The sequence below is a fragment of the Equus caballus genome, chromosome 26 (assembly GCF_041296265.1).
Source record: "Equus caballus isolate H_3958 breed thoroughbred chromosome 26, TB-T2T, whole genome shotgun sequence".
Lineage (NCBI taxonomy): Eukaryota > Metazoa > Chordata > Mammalia > Perissodactyla > Equidae > Equus > Equus caballus.
Window position 1 is genome coordinate 35,365,256 of NC_091709.1, and position 17,717 is coordinate 35,382,972.

Genomic DNA, 17,717 nt, shown 5'->3' on the forward strand with positions numbered 1-17,717 from the left:
CTGTCACAACTCACTGCTCTTTCTTGGGTGGGACTGGGTTTGGCATCAGGGTAACCTACTATGGAAAGCATCAGGAGAGCTCCCTGCAAACTGACCAAGACCAAGTGAGAAAGGCACCAGCCTGGACCTGATGAGATCAGGCAGAAAAGCAAATGTCTGGCAGGTTTCAAAAAAGAAGGAAGGTGTGTGGAGCCTGGGGGACTTCCTCTGGGCAACCAGTCTGTTATCAGGCAGCAACCACATAGGCAGCCCTGTCCCTTCCCTTGAAACCAAACTGAAGGGATGACGGAGGGAGCGGGTGGAGGAGAATGCAGCTGCAGAGAACAGGACTGCTTGCCCCTGGGGAGCACAGCTGCCTCTCCCCTACCGGCTGTTATGAGGCAGAGGCGGGACTCCATTCCGTCCTTCCCAGAATATATAAGACAACTCCAGATCCTATCAAAAGATGGCAATCCCCCCAAATCACTTCCTTTCAAGGGGCCCTTTCCAACTTCCCTGTCATAAACAACGGGCTTCTCTCCTATTCCAGAGAAGCAAGGCCCAGATCTTCTCCAACAAGCGTGCTCAACTCCCTGCAGGAAGCAGGAACCAGGGCGGTTCCTCCTCCAAGTCCACTTTTTCTCCCGGGTACCCCGCTTCCCACTCAGATCTAAGCTCCTTCAAGGCAGAACCGGTGCTTTCTCTCTGCCTCTGGCTTCCCAGGGCTTTGGAAAGTGCAGAGCACACAGCAGGCACCCAAAAGACCCCGACAAAGAGCAGTGTTGACCTGCAGAGGGGCCAAGGGGGACATGGTGGCCCTCTCCCCTCCTTGAGAGTTCATCAAAACCGTCCCTGTGGGCTTCAGACTTCATTAACCAGCACCTCATCCATCCAGAAGTCAATTAAGCTAAGAAGCCAAACTGAGAATTTAACAGGAAAAAAGTTCACGCAAGATGGATAGGGCTGAGGCCCCACATGCAAGGAGAGGCCTTGTCACCTGTATGACAGCGCAGAGAGGTTTGTAGCTCTGAGCTGCGCATAAATCAGGCCTCGAGCAGAAGGTGCGGCCAGTCAACTGGGCCACAGGCATTCTGGTGCTGGCCATCAACCACGCCTGCGGATGTCTGGGGTGCCCAACCTGAGGCAGAGCCAGCCAAAGGGACAGGCATCCAGGGGGACTCAGACAGCCAAAGAGCATACTTGATTTACTATATCATATTTTTCTCATGAGCATTTTAATTCAGATAATTCACCCAACATTACTTTAATAAAAAAAAAAAATTCTGTGTACAGGGAAGTTAGCCAAGTCTAGACACGGTTGAGTAATCCAAGTCAAGTGACCTTGATGGTTCCAGCATGAAGCCAGGTGAAGAGTACAGGGATAAGTGGAGCTCAGAGAGAGGGGCAATCCAGGATGCTTGGGCGAGGTGGGAAGAACACTGCTGGCAACAGCTGGAGGGGGCACTGAAGACATCCCTGGGGGACAAGAGCTCTGAACCAACAGGGCAGAAATGCAGAAGGGAGACAACCCAGGAAACAGGAGACAACATCAGGAAAAGGCTGGAAAATTAGGTTAACATTAGACTCTAGGGGAAACCCAATACCTGTGTGTGTGGGTGGGTGGGTGGCTGGGTGTATGTGAGTGTGTGTCAGAGAAAGACAAAAACAGAGAGAGAGAGAGAGGTACAAAAGTCAGTGATTAGGAAGATAGATTTCAAAGGACACTTCCAGGAAAATTTGAGAGGACTTAATAAGTGAAAGAATGATGGAAATGACAAAGAGAGATATCAATTGTTAATGGCCAGGCTAAAAATCTGGTGGCTGGAAGACCAGACGTAATGCTAACAGACATCAGGAATTGGGAAGAGGGAAAATGGTGAGTTCTGGTTTCAGGGTGAATTTTCCAGATCAGTGAGCCATCCTATGGAGGGCACATCCTAAGGGGACCCCAGCCCCTCCCATCAAATGTGGGCAGGACCTGTGATTTGACTCTAACCAAGAGAATATGGCAAAGCTGATGGGATGTCACTCCACTGGCTACATTTCATTCTATAAGACTCCATCTTAGCAGACAAACTTCCAGGTTGTGAACTGCCTATGGAGGGGCCCCTGTCTCAGGACATGTGGTCAGCCGCTACGAGGTAAGAACAGCGTCCAGCTGACAGCCAGGAAGAATCCAGAGCTCTCAGTCCCATAACCGCAAGGAAATGAACTCTCCCTATACCAGCAACAAGCCTGGAGGCAGCTTCTTCCCCAGACCAGCATCCAGATGAGAATGCAGCCTGGGCAACAGCTAAATTATAACCTTACGACCCACGAAACTGCCCAGACTCCTGACTCACAGACCCGTGAGCTCCTAAGTGTGTGTGTTGTTTTAAGACCCTGCATTTGTAGTTATTTGTTATGCATCCCTGAGAAAGTGGAGTGATTGGGCTGAAGCTCAGGAGGGAGGTCAGCTACGGACACGTGTCCATCACACAGTGGCTAAGAGCCCACATGCTGGAAGCAAATGGCCAGGGACTGGGCCCCAGCACTTCCTAGCTGTGGGACCACCGGCAAGTTATGCATTCTCTCGGTACCTCAATGTCATCACTCATAAAACAGAAAAAACAATAGTGCCCATCGCCCAAGCTCGCTCCTGATGATTAAATTAGTTAGTAACCGTTAAGCGCTTCAAGTAAGCACAAAGGCAGAATGTGCTAAGAAAGGCAAAGCCATGAGCAAGGGAGGAAAGAAGACGGGCCAGGGAAAAGTTAAAGAAGAGTCAGATAGAAAGTGGCCAGGAGGATGAACTAAACCAGAGTCCCAAGTCTCACCCATCAAGACCAGAGAGAACTTCAGTGGGGGGATGTCAAGAAATATTAGGAAAAGGTGGGGTCTAGGGAAAGTCATCGGATGAAAGAGCAGTAATAGAATGAAGGTGTGTCCATGGGTTAAAATGGAAATAGCCAAAAAAGGGAAAAAAATTAACTGCCCTACAAAGATCGAATGACCTGGCCCACTCACCTCACTGAGCCCTTCTCTACTAGCCCGCTCCCTGTTCAGACAGAGGGATGCCCCCTCCTCACAGCCTTGGCACTGGCTCTTATAACCTCTTTCCAGAATGTTCTTCCTTAATATCCACACTTCCTTCCAGTGTTTGCCCAAAAGCCCCCTCTCATCAGACCAGTCCTGACCAATGTATTTAAAATTGCAGTGCAATCGCCTTGCACCCTGCTATCCTTTATCTGTAGCATTTCACTCCTGCTACCAACCTACAAGATTAAGTGTTTGTTGTGTTTATTGGCTTTCTGTCTCCCCTGCTAGAATGCAAGCTCCACAAAGACACATTTTTGTCTATATTTTGGGCTGATAAATTCCAAGGGTTTAGAACAAGGCATAGCTCATAACAGGTGCTCAGAGACATGACAAGTAAATACAACATATCTTTCAGAGCTAGATCTTTTTGCGTAGAAAAGACATTACGGGAATAATAGGCAAAATGTGACTGGGGCCTGAGGATTAGAAGTTGGCAACGTGTTGATGTTAATTTCCTGATACCAGTGACTATATTGTGATCGTGCACAGAATGCCATGGCGGTAGGAAACAGGCCTAAGAATTCCAGGGTGCTGGGGTTCGTCGGTAACTTACTCCCAAGTGGTTCCGGAGAAGGGAGGAGTTGCAGGTGGGGAAAAGAAAGTTCTCTAGAACTATACTCTCAAATTCCTGTGATCGCTTAAAAATTTTTTTTTTTTTGATTAGAAAAACACAAAACTCTGACATGGTGCTAATAACAAAAAAAGACCTAAAAAGATACTCATCATTTTATCACTAATGGTTACTTCTGGAAAGGTCAATGAAATTGATAGGAGGAGAGAGAAAGAAGGAGAACTTTCATTTTTACTCTGCATGGTTTTTACAAAAAGCATATATTACTCATACGATATTTAAATAAAATAAATGTGGAAAAAAAATAAGTTGGTCCACAGATCACTTCTCGGAGGGGGCAGAAGGGACGGAGGGATTGTCATGAGTGTGTCAATACTCATGTGTCTTTCCCAGGAGCACCACAACTCTCCGGGGACACCAGAGGTTCTCTGCTGGCACAGAGAAGACGAGAGCTGGTGGAAGCCAGCAGCGAAATGCGTGAGGAGGGGCAGCCTCACTGCTGACCTGGTGAGGGCAAGCTTCCTCCAGCTCCTGTTGCCACATCTGCCTATCACTCAGGGCAAAGGGACTTTTGCGGGAAAACTGGGGAGCATCTGCTGGGCTTGGAAGAGTCTCTTTAAAATAAGATTAGGGGCCGGCCCGTGGCCGAGTGGTTGAGTTCATGCACTCTGCTTTGGCAGCCCAGGGTTTCCCCGGTTTGGATCCTGGGCGCAGACCTAGCAACGTTCATCAAGCCATGCTGAGGCAGCGTCCCACACAGCACACCTAGAAGGACCTACAGCTAGAATATACAACTACGTACTGGGGGCCTTGGGGAGAAGAAGAAGAAGAGGAAAAGAAGAAGATTGGCAACAGACGTTAGCTCACGTGCCAATCTTTAAAAAAAAACATAAGATTAAAGAATTGACAAATGTCTCAAGCTGTTTATTATTATTTATCCTTATTTCAAAGAAGTTTGAAATTTACCAAAGTTGGTCAGCTTTTAATTTTTTTAACTTTTTATTATGGAAATTTTTCTTACGGTTACATAATCTCCATGTACCTATAATCCAGCTTCAACTATTCAATCCTATTTCACTATGATCCTCCCACACAGGATTATTTATTTTGAAGACAATCTCAAGCATCAGATTATACCATCCACAAATACTTTAATATGCTAATACTTTAATTGCTAAAAGAGGAGGACTTTTTTCTGAAACATAATCACAATACTATTTTTACAGCCCCCCAAAAATTCTTCTATGCTACCAATTATCCATTTAGTTTATAAATGTCTCTGATGTTCTCTCTCTCTTTCTCCTCTCTCTCTCTCTCTCTCTCTCTCACTCACTCACACACACACACAAAGTTGGTCTGTTCAAATCAAGATCTAAGATCTACACATGGCATTTGGTTGACTGGATTTTTCAGTTCCTTTATCCAGGATTCCCTCCTCCCTCCTCTTTTTATTTCCTTTGCATTGTTTTTCACACACAGTTGTCCCTTTTCAGTTAAATGTCTATGCCCTTTAAGGTACTCTTCCGTCCCTCCCTTTCTCTGACTCCCCTAATCTCCTCCCTGATGCTCTTTTTTAAAGCTCTCTGTCAGCAAATCCTTCACCAGCCTAGGACAGTGGCACTTCATGGCCAGGCTCCAGCAGGGCTCTTGCGGGTGAGGTCAGAGCCCCAGAGAGCTCTGCTCATCACCGCATCAGCACACACAGAACACAAAGTCCAAGAAAATTCCCCAGAAACACTCACAAGGTCATGGCTCTACCACTAACCACAACTCTGGTGACTCACCGTCCTTCTTTGGGCTTTAGTTTCCTCATCTTTAGCATAACGGGAAGACCAAGATAACAATGATGACGTTGACATTAATTGGACATTTATTCCTCAAAGATCCTTCAAGATTCCTTCCAGCGAAGACTGTGATTTTAAGCATCAACCTAACACAATACATTAGCAAAGAAGAGCCGCCTCCTTTGTTAGAGGGGAAAAGAGGTCCTAAACGATGAAGGCAAAACTCAGGTCAACGACAAAGACACTGAGACCACAAATGGAGACGATAAAACACAACTTCAGTCTTCAACACGATCCAAATTTGAGTAACATGCTATTGTTTCAAAGCGCTTTCTTATACCCTTGCAAATGTGATCCACAGTGATGGATAAATAATGAAAGATGGTATAAAATGTTAATGCTAGAATCTGGAGCAAGGAGGTGTTTCTAGACCAGTGGTTCCCAACAAGGGAGATTTTACTCCTCCCTCCCTAGGGACGTTTGGCAGTGTCTGGAGACACCGGTTGTCGCAACTGGGGCAGTGTCCTAGCATCTAATGGGCAGAGTCCGGGGACGCTGCTAAACGTCCTCAGCACTCAGGACAGCCTGTACCACGAAGAATGATTCAGCCCAAAGTGTTGGCAGCTGTGAGGTTGAGAGACTCTGATCGACACGAATCTCCTTGTTACTCAAGTGAAACTGTACTGTGCTGGGGGCCACAGCGCAGAGGCCACTGCGGTCTCACACTACGGGGAGATAGTAGATGTCCCATGTCATGAGCCTCCACACTGTGGGCCAATCCAACACATGAGCTTTGATAAAGAAACTGTCTTGGTTTGGTTTGGTTATCAAGATAGATCAGAACACATTTTTCCGAATCTGAACTCTTCCCTCAGTGTAGTCATCTTGGGGAACTATTTACAAGACGCTATTCAACCGAGCAATGTACCCTGCATAGCAGACTTATCTGAACGAGGGCAGCTACGCTGTGGCGGCAGCCTCTGATCAAGGCAACGGGCCACAGGTGACCTTGGCAACCCTTTGCTCTAAAGGAACATATCAGTGAATAAGAAAGAGGGTTCTGATGGCCTGAGTATGATGACGAGACTAGAGCAGTGTAGTGGGGGGTGAGGAGGGGGCTGGGGAGAGTGTGTGTGGAGGGGGCTTGTTTGGTGAAGTGACGTTAGAGCAAAGCCCTGCAGGAAGTGAAGAGCTGGCCAGGTGGAGCTGGAGGAAGAGTATTCCAGGCATGCAGGAGGAAGCCTGAGGCCGCTGTGTTCTAGTCCCAGAAAGAAGGTATGGGAAGTGCCTGAAGTTAGGAGGAAATGGGGGGCGGGGGGGGGGGTCGACAAATCACTTGAGGCCTTGCAGCCAGGCAGGAAGTCTGGCTTCAAGTCTGGTTTTCACACCCATGGGAATAGGAAGCCACTGGAAGTTCCAAGCAGAGGAGTAAAGAGATTTGATTGCAATTCAGATCCTCTAGCTACACTCTGGGGAATGGACATTATGCAGACAAGAATGGAAGTAGAAAACCAATTGAGAGGCAACTGCCTTAAGAATTTTACCGAAAATCAAAACGGCCCAAAAAGAGAAACTGATAAAGATATTCCAAAGAATACGCTAGAGACTCTAAAAGCTATTTCCAGAGAAGAGGCTCCAAATTTTTAAGCAGTAGCCTCATTCAAATAAGTGTACTGGGCAATGTTGCCTCCCCATCCTCCCCACATGACGCTTTCAAAAGATAAGCTGTGGGGCGGGTGTTTTGACATCAGCCTCTCTACAGTCACACAGAGTAACTTCCTCCACCAGGGGGCGATGAATGGCACCCACAACCGTGTCTCTGAGAAGAGCCTGGACATGGCAGGACATGGCCAAGGAACTCTTGAACCAAAGGAGTAGCGAATAAAAGCCAGATATGTCTGGAATGTTCTCTGCCAGTACTTTTATTTGCATTCTTGCATGTTCTGGTCTCCCAATCCTCAGGGAGCTAACGTGGGCCATGGGGAAACTGAGGCTCAAGCCCTGAGCCTGGGATGTATTCCCTTCCCCTCTTTTTCCTTGGACCCATCATTCCTGGCCATAGCTGCAATAACATCCATGGGGCCAGGTTCGGGGGTGGGTCCAGAAAATGAGTGAAGGAGGCTTCTCGGCCTGTTTTAAGCATAAGCCCCAGGCTAACCGGCTCCTCCATGTGATCTACTCCAGGAGATGACCCTGCAGCCTGAGCTAAAGCCACAGCCTGTATTCGGGAGTTTGTCTTCTGCTCTCTTCCCTGACCAACCCAGGATAGGCATGGGTGGCTGGTCAAGTGTTGCTCCCAACACTTGGGACTCTCTGTCCCAAGCCCTTAGTTTACTGTCTGTCTCTACCACAAAAAAGCAACTAACGAGGGGCTGGCCCAGTGGCACAGCGGTTAAGTTTGCACATTCTGCTTTAGCAGCCCGGGGTTCACCAGTTCGGACCCTGGGTGAGAACATGGCACCGCTTGGCAAGCCATGCTGCGATAGGTGTCCCACATATAAAGTAGAGGAAGATGGGCATGGATGTTAGCTCAGGGCCAGTCTTCCTCAGCAAAAAAGAGGAGGATTGGCAGCAGATGTTAGCTCAGAGCTAACATTTCTCAAAAAAAAAGCAACTAACGAGGCGGGTAGGAAGATGCCACAATGTGTGCACAGGTTCTGAAATGCTACCATAAGAGCTAATTCAGACGTCACTGTGTCCTAAAAGGTGCCCTGCCCGCCCAAACTTAAGCTTCAACTTTAGTGAAAGTTTGTTAATTACACATTATAATACCAATTATATCCGAATATTATGAAACAGGAGCTATGCCAAGCAATTTTATTGTTTTAATTCTTCCCTTCTACCATTTTTAACAATTGCACTCTGGATTTTATTACACTAAGATGCAATTAAGAAAGAAAAGTCCGTCCTATTTTAAATCTATTTCAATTTTTTTTCTACAAAAAGAATTCCACAGCCATAATAATGTAACACACAATAATAGCCCAAGACAAAAGGAACAGCTTAGATAAAACTAACTGAGTTCCATTTAGGGGGGAAAAACTGCAAGGGTACTTATTTTGAAAATCCTTAGCATGAGGCATTCATTGAAAAAATGAGAATTCTTGCTCACACAAAGGCAAAACAAATGACATACTAGTACACTCAGATGGAAGAGAAAGCTTTACACTCTCCAAGGAAGACGGTATGCAAAGCGGGACTTAAACACTGAACTTCAGGATTATTAATATTCAACCATCTGCCCAGTAAAAATGACACCATCATTAATGTGACCCTAACCATGCTGAATTATATCTCCTACCAACTATAAACGATAATGTCATCTAATGTGTAGAAGAATGAATAAAGAAAAATAAAACTATTTTAATGATTTTAAGCCACAATTTGTGAGCCACAGAATTTCACACTCACATCTACCAAGGCTGAGCAGCATTTCAGTGACAAACCACGAATATTTTGTGTGACCCACGTGCTAAGAGCCTTATTCATCCTCTGCTTATCTTCCAACCCAGAGATCAGCAAACTTTCTTTTTGTAAAGGGCCAAAGAGTCAATATTTCAGGCTTTGTACAGGCAATTACTCAACTCTGCCATCAGAGTACGAAAGTAACCATAGGTAATAATCACAAATAGATGTGGCTGCGTTCCAATAAAAATTTATTTACAAAAACAGGCCGGTGGGCTGTAATTTGCCTACCCCTGTTCTATCCCTCAGAGTGCAAGGAAGGAGGGGTGAAGCAAAGCACGCTTAAGACACTCCTGTAAGAAAACCGCAGGAATAAGCAAAGAGATCTGGTGGATCTGAAACTACCTCCAAGACACGGAGCATAGCCCATCACGCCCAAGAGTATTCTTTAAGACCAAAACCAACTCTATTAGGGATACACAAGGGAGGAATGAGTTCTCAGCCACCTTTGTTCTCAAGATACAAGCATTTCTCCCTCACAGAAGCAGCTTCTACTCCATCAGAGGGCTTGTCTTCTGAGTCGGGTGTCCATTAGAGATTCAGTAGTGACCTCCCCAAACCCTGGCCATTTTTGTGGCTGGTACTAGGCAGGGCTAGGGGTGCAGGCTGTGGTCACCGAGTTGAAAGAGGTGACTGGTCCACCAGGGAATGAATGCATGGAATGAACCCGTCCAGCAACTCACAGACCACTCAAGAATGAAGAGCTCAGTAGACAAGCCTTCTTACCCCCAGCCTTGAACTCCTCCCACCTGCTGAAGGGCAAGGCGGGGCCCGGGGAGCCTGGAGCAGCCAAGGTCCACCACCGTTACCTCTCATCCCCCAAATACAGTGGCTCGTCCCTGTCCTGGACCCCTCCTCTCTCACACCTCACACCCCATCCATCAGCGAATTCTTTCGGTTCTACCTCCAAAACGTATCAAGAATGTGGCTGCTGCTCACCAGCTCTGTCCCCAGCACCCCAGTCACTGTGACCTCCTACTTGGTCTTACTGATTCTGCCCTTGATTCTTCCCCACAACAGTATATTCTCATGTTAAAAAAAATAAGTATGATCATGTGCATGCAATGGCCCCAAAGTACTTCCAGTGGCCTGCAAGGCCCTATGCAACCTTATCCCAACACACTCCTCAACAGCCATCACCTCCCTCACCACCCCTCGCTCCTCTCTTTCTCAAATGGTCCCTATTATTTTTTCATCTCTTATTTTTAGCATCTTTATTCTTTTTGTTTTTTTAAAGATTGGCACCTGAGCTAACAACTATTACCAATCTCCTTTTTTTCTGCTTTTTCTCCCAAATCCCCCTGGACATAGTTGTATATTTTAGTTGTGGATCCTTCTAGTTGTGGCATGTGGGACGCCACCTCAGCATGGCCTGACGAGTGGTGCCATGTCTGGGCCCAGGATCTGAACCGGCGAAACCCCGGGCCGCCAAAGCAGAGGGCGCGAACTTAACCACTCAGCCACGGGGCCGGCCCCATAGCATCTTTATTCTTTTCCCTACTTCCATCCTCATTCAACTATGCTTATAGGTTTCTAGTATCTTACTTTCTCACACCACATCTCCCCTTCCCTCCTTTCTCTTATTTTCTAGAAGCATTTATCAACTAGAATTTAGACATCTAAAAGAAGAGGCTATTTTCATTACTGTTTCTACCAAATCCTTACCCCAATGTCAAACATATTAAGAATCCAAGAGTTCATAATAATGTCTTTCTTCAAAAATTCACTTATCCTCTGGGAAGGATAATATGGAACTAATTCATTATTCTGGTAAATAAAAAGAAAGAATCAAGCCATTATTCTGCCTTCTATATACAAACTGTGACTCAAGGTAATAAAAAAAATGTTGAAATACAGTTCTTCTTTATGGAAATTTTCCAGCTAATAAAATGCAGAAGAAATAACAGAACAAGAATATCACCTTTTTGTACCCCCTAAATAAAGAAGGGATCTAGGCATCCATTATGGGTCATCAACGGCTGCTAAAACCAGGACAGAAAAAACTGATGGGCTCCCTAATAATGGATGCTCAGATTAACAGCACCCGTCAATATTAAGGTTTCAGAAAAGGACAGAATGTGTCACCTGATAAAAGTTACATCATCATCTATGAGATATTCCTGCCCCAAAATCTGAACCTAAATCTGATGAAGCCTTTAGTTTATAAGAAATGTGGGGGACAATGAAACATGTTCAATGATAACACAGGGACGTTGGCAGCAAAATCTACACGCAGGGAACTCCCAGGACAAAAATTCCAGCTTCTTGACCAAATATATTGCAAGAGAGAAACAAGAGGAGGACAGGAAAACCATATATTAAAAGGCAGCTAAGAAGGGCCAGCCCAGTGGTACAGGGGTTAAGTGCGCACGTTCTGCTTCAGCAGCCCGAGGTTCGCCGGTTTGGATCCCGGGTGAGGACCTAACATTGCTTGACAAGCCATGCTGTGGCAGGCATCCCACATATAAAGTAGAGGAAGATGGGCATAGATGTTAGCTCAGGGCCAGTCTTTCTTAACAAAAGAGAGGAGGATTGGCAGCAGATGTTAGCACTAATCTTCCTCAAAAAAAAAAAAAGAGAGAGACTTAAGAGATACATCAACCAAATGCGATGTGTGGATCTTGTTTAAATTCTTTGATTACCCTGAGGTATTTTTAACTGACTATGAAAAAATATAAGACAATCAAGAAATCTGAACATGAATATTCAGTGATATTAAGAAATGAATTATTGTTCATTTCTTACATATGATAATCCTATGGTGTTGATGTGTTACAAAAAGAATTTTTATCTTTTCAGGGAGTCATATTGAAATATTTAAAAGAAATTTGATTTTCTTTTTAAATCCTCATCCTAAAATTCTTCTTCAAGCAAATGACTTGGTTGTTTTGATCCTATAGAAGTCGCTGCTTTTCAAACATACTTAAGAATGAGGCGTTGCAGAAAGAAGAGGGGGTGAAAATCAGCAGCCACAGGCACAGATTTAGGGGTATATAACAAACAAATGGAAAAGCAAATGTATTTATAGACCCTTGATGGGCCTAGCAAGTCCTTCAAAGCAGACAGAGAGTAAACTGCTCACCATGTGGAGGTCAGGCTTCTGATAACATTAACACCTCGAACAGAGCCATCAACCTGGAAATTTAAAAAAAAAAAAAAAAGACATCTGAGTGACAAACAGCTTTCACAGAGCCTATGCATTTTATTCCACGAAAGAAAAAGAAGTGCATCATTTATAAACCTGTATGAAACAAGGTGTCAGCAAAAGCTAACCGCAGAGGAAAGAAACAAAGGATTTACAATCAGAAGCAGAAGAGCAGAGACCCGGGAGTTTACAGAATAAAGACAGAGTTCACACAGAGCCCACCCCCAGGGGCATGAATGTAACACAGCCTTCTACAGTAACAATATCCCAGAGTTAACATAGGTTCAACCAGGCTCAGAATCCTGTTAAAGAAAGCAAGAAAGGGCAATACAGGGGCCCGTCCAGTGGCACAGTGGTTAAGTTCACAGGTTCTACTTGGGTGGCCCAGAGTTTGCAGGTTCGGATCCTGGGCGCGGACCTGGCACTGCCCCCAAGCCATGCTGTGGCAGTGTCCCACATAAAACAAAGGAAGACTGGCACAGATGTTAGCTCAGGGCCAATCCTCCTCACCAAAAAAAAGGGGGCGGGGGTGTGTATGCAATGTAGATGCAGCCTAAAATTATTTTCATTAAGATGGCTAAAATTTAAGAAGCTAATTTATTCACTTAATGAAGAAAGGTTTCAACGAAAGGCAGAATTGAGATCAATGAGTAAAAGTGAAGGCAGATTTTGACCTTGAGGTGGAAGCAGGTTTCTTAACAATGAGAACCTGCCTCAAGCGGGTGAATAGGCTCCTCATCCATGGCACTGTGAGGTGCTGGACCCCTCATGGCAAGCTCCACATGGCTTCAACATAGGGTGAGGCTGGACCAGAGGTCCTTGAGGGTCTGAGCAATTCCAAGTTTCTATGGTGGGTAACATTAAATAAGAAATTAGGGGCCGGCCCAGTGGCACAGCGGTTAAGTTCGCACATTCTGCTTCAGCGGCCCGGGGGCTGGCCAGTTTGGATCCTGGGTGCAGACATGGCACCGCTTGACAAGCCATGCTGTGTTAGGCATCCCATATATAAAGTAGAGGAAGATGGGCACGTATGTTAGCTCAGGGTCAGTCTTCCTCAGCAAAAAGAGGAGAACCAGCAGTAGTTAGCTCAGAGCTAATCTTCCTAAAAAAAAAAAAAATTATTCTGACACTTGTTAAAAGAGTAAGGAAGACTTTATTCAGGAGTATTGCAATAAAAGAGAGAGATGGGGCTCAACTCTGAATACAGCAAAGACAGTTGGGGATTTCTAGTCAAGCAGCAGGGTGAGGAGGTCAATGGATGGAAGATGACTAAGAGGAGACATCAAGGGCAGGGGGATTCTTATGAAACTGACTGAACAGGATTCCTGCTGAAGGCAAGCCAGGGTCATCAGATATCAAGGCTAGGGGATTCTCTCTAAACCGACTTAGCAGAATTCTTGCTAAAACTGGGCTAGGCAGGCCAAAGACAGGACAGGGACCAAGGGCCAGGCCTAATGGAAATGAGGAGGCTCAGAGGAGGCTGACTCAAGTTTGCTTGAGGAGAGTCTTGGTCAGTAATGGTAAATTCCACTTTATAAATAGAGATGCTTATACCTAGAGGTGGTGGCCAAGGTCACAGAACAAGGGCAAGCAGGAGCCAGGAGCAGATCCGAGCTTGGTGGTGCCAGCTACCCCCAGTGCCTCATTATACCTTACACTGCATAAGACTTTGTAATTTCTCAATTGCTTCCCCGCATAATTTCTCTGTTTTGCAAAATCTAGAAATGCCCATTTCTATACATCAGGCTATCATATGATAATGGAAAACCACCTTTGAACATAACACCATAGGCATACTGGTTCATCACTACAAGGCGTAATGGAGCCCTTCAAAGCGGCCTTGTAATAACAGGCACACAAAGAAAATAGAAAAAAAAAAGACCTAGAAAACTGGATTTAAAAGCATCTGAAAAAAACAGGAAGTTTCCAGTGACTAACAGGATTATAAAACCTCCGTAGCACCAGCTAAGCAATTTCCACGATGCCCAATCCCCAGGGAGAGCAATTGGGGATGACAAAGCTGCTTCTTGGCACTCTTGAAAGTGCCATCTACTGGAAAAAAGTTATTTTAGAATCTGAAGGGCCGTGTGCTGAATATTCTCCGGCTGTCCTTCAGATTACTTCCCATCTTCTTCCACTGGGATCTGTGCCCTGCAAGACTGACCTCTATGGCCTGAGTCAACCAGGCTCCCTTGCCCTTTGGCCCCTTGGGAGATACCAGCAGAAGCCAGGACATAGGAGAAGGGTAAAGATGGTAGCAGCCTGTGTGTCCTTCCTTCCTCCCTGCCGGGTCATCTGGGTCATCCGAGGGTCTCTACACCACAGGTCACAGCTTCTCCCGGGCAACCCTCTCCTGGTATCCTTAGTTCTAGGGGCTGGAGGGTGCCCTAGACTGACTATGTCCCTGAAAATTCCTGTGTTGAAACCTAGCCCCCACTGCGATGGTATTAGGGGGAGGGGCCTTTGGGAGGTGATTAGAGTAGAGCCCTGCTAAACAGAATTAGAGTCTTTGTAAAAGAGACCCCAGAGAGTTCCCTCACCCCTCCTGCCATGAGAGGACACAGCGGGAAGATGACAATCTACAAACCAGAAAGCGGGTCCTCACCAGACACCGAACCTGCCAGCACCTAGTTGGACTTCCGGCCTCCAGGACCATGAGAAATAAATTCCTGTCACTTGTAAGTCCCCCAGTCTGTGGTGTTCCGTGACAGCAGCCCAAACGGACCGAGACAGAGGGGCTTCCTCCTATGGCCCCAGTGTACCTCACTCTCCCTTCACTTCTTAACCCTGTGACACACCTTCATTAAACTCTCCTCTGTCACCTCTTTGAGTGTGCCTATATTTTCCTGCCAGGCCTCTGACGGACAACAATGGAGAGAAAAGGGGGTCAGAGAATCAAAAATTTAATTTTCCATACTTGCCCTCAACTGAAAGGGAGAACTCAATTTTTATTTATTTATTTTTGGTGAGGAAGATTGGCCCTGAGCTTACATCCGTTGCCACTCTACCTCTTTTCGCTTGTGGAAGACTGTCACTGAGCTAACATCTGTGCCGATCTTCCCCTGTTTTATGTGGGATGCTGCCATAGCATGGCTTGACGAGCGGTGCTGGGTCCACACCCAGGATCTGAACCAGTGCACCCCGGGCCACCAAAGCAGAGCACGTGAACTTAAGCACTACGCCACCAGGCTGGCCCCTCAACTTATCAATTAGATTTCAAGGTAGATGTATGGGGGGCAGGATATGTCCAAAGAGGCTCTGAGTGTAAGTGTTCCCATGAAAATCCAAAACTTATATATGTAATTTTGTATACGTGTGCATTTTTCTGAAAAGAAAACCCAGAAAGAAAAGGGTCAAAAATTTAACTGTATTCTCAAAAGTGGACCAAAAAATGCAACCAATGGTGGAAGAGAAACACAGCACAGAAACAGCCACTGTCAGCCCAGGAGAAGAGAAATGAGCAGGCAGACGACGGTACCTGTGCCAGCGGCACAGCCTCCTCCGCTCCCGGAGCGGGCTGGGCTGCAGGAGGGGCCACCATGCGGCTGGGCCCCCAACGCCCACCCGGGGAGGCAGCTGGGATTGTGTGTTCCGGCGAACCACTCACAGCTCCCTTCAAACAGTCAAGTGACATTTCAAAAGCTCATCAGCTCAGCAAGTGCTCGGAGGCACAAGCAATAGGAAAAACAGTTCCGGGCAGTGGAAAATCCCACCCTGTCGTTCTGAAAAGCTCTGGAAGCTGAGGCACAGGAGAGCATGGAGGCAGCAAAGGAGGAGGAGAAAAGCGGCAGACTGGCAGACCCGGCCCTACAAGAAGTGCCCAGGAGTGTGGGCAGGGGTCTCCAGCCCGTCCTGGACAGGGAACGGGGTGAGTCTCCACCAGGGAGTCAGCCCTTCCTTACAAACATGTGGCCTGAATTCAGCTCTGCCCCTCACCTGCTGTGTGACTGAGGACCCATGGCCCACCTTCCCTGGGCTACAGTTTCCCCCTTTGCAACATGGAGATGAGCGTTCAGTACGAACCTCATAGGGTTGCTGTGGGGTCAATGAGCAAATGTGCCTCCTGGACCCTGTAAATGCCTTCCCAGGTATGTTTTATGATTCATATCAGAGCCCTTCTCCATTTCCTTCACTACTGGGATGATCACAGCTACAAACAGAAGCCTACAAAGGACTGATAAAAATCAACCTCCAGGGGCCGGCCCAGTGGCATAGTGGTTAAGCTCACACATTCCACTTTGGTGGCCTGGGGTTTGCAGATTTGGATCCTGGGAGCAGACCTAGCACCACTCATCAAGCCATGCTGTGGCAGCATCCCACATACAAAATAAAAGAAGATTGGCACAGATCTTAGCTCAGGGCCAATCTTCCTCACAAAAAAAAAAAAAAAACAACCTCTAATCCCACACCAGGATGGATGCCAAAAGAGAGTGATGAGCTACCTGGGCAAGGGCACCTGAGAGGAAGTAGAGCCTCTGCCCCACGTGGAGTCCTCTAATGGTGTCTCTCCCCTATGCCACTCTCCCTTTCCCAGCTGTCTCAGGAGCCTGAGCTCAGAGGCAGAGGTCACTGTGGTGAAGAACCCGGCTCAGGAGCCCAATTTGGCCTTGCCGTGCACTGACGGGGTGGCTTTGGACAAGTTATATTACCCTCTGACGTAGTCTCCTCATCTATAAATCAGGTGTAATCATAATCATAGTACCTATCTTTTTGTGAGGATTAAAAAACTTCATGCTGGGGCTGGCCCGGTGGTGTAGCAGTTAAGTTCGCATGTTCCACTTTGAAGGCCCGGGGTTCATTGGTTCGGATTGTGGGTGTGGACCTATGCACCACTTGGCAAGCCATGCTGTGGCAGGCGTCCCACATAAAATAGAGGAAGATGGGCACAGATGTTAGCTCAGGGCCAGTCTTCCTCAGCAAAAAAGAGAAGGATTGGCAGCAGATGTTAGCTCAGAGCTAATCTTCCTCAAAAAACAAAAAACTTCTTAGACTCGTGTCTGGCATACAGTAATAACTCAATAAATGCCGACTGTAGTATCGCCCAGCACACTTCAGCTAATAAGGAGGCATCTGTACGCCAAAGAGAAGCCAAATACTGGCACCACCAGCCCACGAGCCAAGCAACATATGTCCTTGATTCTAGATATTTCTTGTATGTTAATGTTCCTAAAATTATAATGTACATGCACATTTAACACAGTAGATGTTCTCATCTGTAAAATGGAAATAATAACAGCATCTATCTCATGGGATTGGTGAACGATTAACGATTAATATACACAAAAGCCTTTGAACATGGCTTGGCATCAGAAATTGGTCTCTGCAGGTATTATCATCATCATCACATCATCTGATCTGACCTGCTGCAGGCCTTCCCACTCCAACCAAATGTGAAAATTCTTCCTCACTCCATCCTGATACAGGGATCACTTGATCCCCGGTACCCGAAGATGCTGTGGCTTGGGGCCACCTTATGAACAGCCAAGACCCTAGTAAACACAACAGAGAGCTTCGGGCGGCTGCTGGATTTTTACCATTTGGTTCACTTCATAGTACCAGTGACTTACAGGACGTTGTTTAGAAGTTGTTGACCTGCGCCATCTTGGTTCCCAAGTTTATTTCAGTTTTTTGCCCATGGAGTAATCTGCAGCTCACGGTGTTAGTTTCTTGGTGGCCCCTGGAGAACAGCTGGCCT

General features: G+C 46.4%; 1 protein-coding gene across 7 annotated transcripts in view; it reads right to left on the bottom strand.

Annotated features, from left to right (window-relative positions):
- Window positions 1-17,717, bottom strand: part of TIAM1 (TIAM Rac1 associated GEF 1) — a 351,800-nt gene that overhangs the window by 263,926 nt on the left and 70,157 nt on the right. For 5 of the 7 annotated variants that reach the window (XM_070252085.1, XM_023629999.2, XM_023629998.2 and 2 more), the window contains exon 2: window positions 11,960-12,012. The exons of the other annotated variants lie outside the window; for them this stretch is intronic. The gene's annotated coding sequence lies outside the window, so the exon portion shown is untranslated. The remainder of the gene's footprint in view (window positions 1-11,959; window positions 12,013-17,717) is intronic. 7 annotated transcript variants of the gene reach the window in all.